The sequence below is a fragment of the Equus caballus genome, chromosome 20 (assembly GCF_041296265.1).
Source record: "Equus caballus isolate H_3958 breed thoroughbred chromosome 20, TB-T2T, whole genome shotgun sequence".
Lineage (NCBI taxonomy): Eukaryota > Metazoa > Chordata > Mammalia > Perissodactyla > Equidae > Equus > Equus caballus.
Genome location: NC_091703.1, coordinates 27,805,865 through 27,808,303, shown reverse-complemented (window position 1 = coordinate 27,808,303; position 2,439 = coordinate 27,805,865). Strand labels below are relative to the sequence as shown.

At 34.0% G+C, this 2,439-nt stretch overlaps 1 non-coding gene across 1 annotated transcript; it reads right to left on the bottom strand.

Moving 5' to 3' along the window:
• On the bottom strand, positions 1 to 72 carry TRNAP-CGG (transfer RNA proline (anticodon CGG)). Its single transcript has one exon. It is a non-coding gene; the product is annotated as a tRNA-Pro (tRNA).
• Positions 73 to 2,439: the final 2,367 nt, after the last annotated feature.

The following is a 2,439-nucleotide window of genomic DNA, read 5'->3' as shown; positions in this document are numbered from 1 at the left end:
GGGCTCGTCCGGGATTTGAACCCGGGACCTCTCGCACCCGAAGCGAGAATCATACCCCTAGACCAACGAGCCACCTACGTATAAATGGCACCCGTGATCATGTAAGAAGAATTAGAATTAAATAATACTTTTTATTCTGTTTGATCTACAAATAATTTGTTCCCTGATAAGATTTAATTCTGCCTGAATCTTTTACCTAAAATAGTTGGAAGACTGATTTCTGTTCATGGTCTGTTGGTAGCTTAAATCAGCATGGAATCACATAGTTGTAAGACTCATCACCTGTAGGAAATTTTGACATTTTATTTCTCCTTTGTTCTACTTTTCTAAACTACTCTAAGTAATTTAACTCATTTTTCATTTAGCTTTTAGTTAAATCTGTTAGAAAAATTAGTGTCCTGGAATTTTCCTCTTCTCACTGCTATCCTTTTTGAAAGTTGGGTGTTACTATTACTGAGTTGGTCCAAGATTATTTGCTATAATAAGGAGTATTTTCTACCAGAGGTTCCTCAGAATGAATATTCCTAATCTCAGCAAAGTTCCATTGATTCAAATAAGATTTCTTAACATTCATTTTTCAGGGGCACTAAGAGATGAGTATTTGGTGGGTATACTGAGTTACCAAAACTTCTGGCTAAAGTCAAATGGGACATTTGCTGATATATCTAAACTACATTTTAAATCCGTGTAAACATGTATGCATTGAATTAATACATGTTTTCAGTTTCATTTTGCTGTACTGAATTTGATGGCTTCAAAATTACAAAGAGTTCCTCTCATTCAGTTTATTCCTTCTGTTAATCTATAGTTATTTATAGAATGCCTGCTTATTTTTATTTTTTACCAAAAAAGAAATTCTTTTACAAAGATAAGTAAAAATAGTGATTTTCTTGAATACATGAGAAATCACTCCTTTGTGAAAAGGGGAGTGGATTTAAACCAGCACTCAATTTAAGTTTTGACATGGATTTGCTGGGTGAATCCAAAGAATTATGAGGTTACTAGGCATTCCTCTTTTTATCTCCTGCCCACTTTGTACCTTGAAAGTTTAAAAAAGTTTTGACTGCTTTCTCTGAAACATCTGCCTAGGAGTAGTAACAATTCCTAACTGCCCTCAAATTCAAACCATGTGCCTATTGTTCAGACTCAGCATTCCACTTCCATGAAAACGTGTTCTCCTCTGTAAGAAATAGCATCTTCTGTTCACATACAGATGGGTCACTGACATAGGACTAATGAGACTTTAAATAAAAGATTAAATACTTTGTTGTGGAAAAGAATTATTCAATCTAAACTCAAAGATTTCCCAAAGAATAAATTCCTTGATACACAATTTAGAGCACTTCGCTTCATCTTGAAATCAACTGAATAGATTAGTTTACTAATTTCTGAACTCAACACAATGGTTTTGGGGTCACACACTTCACAGAGCAACCTACACTCTCATTTCCAAACTCTTGTTCTCTCTTCTTTTCTATAGTGTAATATACTTTTCCCTTTCTCAATCCAACTTCCTTGGGGATAATACATAATACTTTTACTTTTATACCAGTGAGAACTCAGACTCCAAGCAAGGTCGTTATTTAATGATTGCTAAAAAGCAGCATCATTACCCATAGTAGGGGAACCACATGTAATTTATATTCAAGTCATTTTGTGGAGATGTCTACTGCCCTTGTCTAGGCCATGTAGTTTGTGCGTAACAAGATGCTTAGGTATGTTGGTAAACATGATTATATTCATAATTAAACTCAAGTTTCTTGGAGAACAGGAGGCACGGCATAAAGATATAGTTACAGAAAACAACTTAGAACAACTGATATAAAACTTCCCAACTAATGTAAACAAGACTCATTCACCAAATTTCTATTTAGTAATTACTCAGTGCCAGATCTCTGTTAGCCCCTGGATTACCAAAGACAAATAAGAGTTCTTGTCCTTGGAGAGACTCACTCTAACTGGTTATCTGAGTAAGTATTATTGTCACTTTTCTAAATGTTCTCACTTGAGATTTCATTCCATGTTATCTCATATTTCTCATAAGAAAATCAACTTCCTCGTATGGCTTTATTATTTTTGGACTACTTAAGGTGGCAAGATTTGTGTTCAGTAGTCACAGAACTTCCTCAGGGATAGCTGACGGATGCTCTCTCATTTGTTGTAATGTTAACCCATTATAATCTTTAATCCATGACAATGCCATTATCTTTGGAAATATTGCTGAATCGCTAGGTTTATCATTTATGGATGGGAAAAAGAAGAAATTGTGGCACAAAGTAAATAAGGCTTAGAGGAATTTTTTTCTCTTTTTATAGTTTCTAAGTCAAAAAGATGAGCCACAACTTTCTTTCTAATTAATATAACTATATTTAAATTGCAATTACTATACATTTTGGGGCCTTATGGTGATTTCTTAACTTAGGTTCAAGTTACTAAATT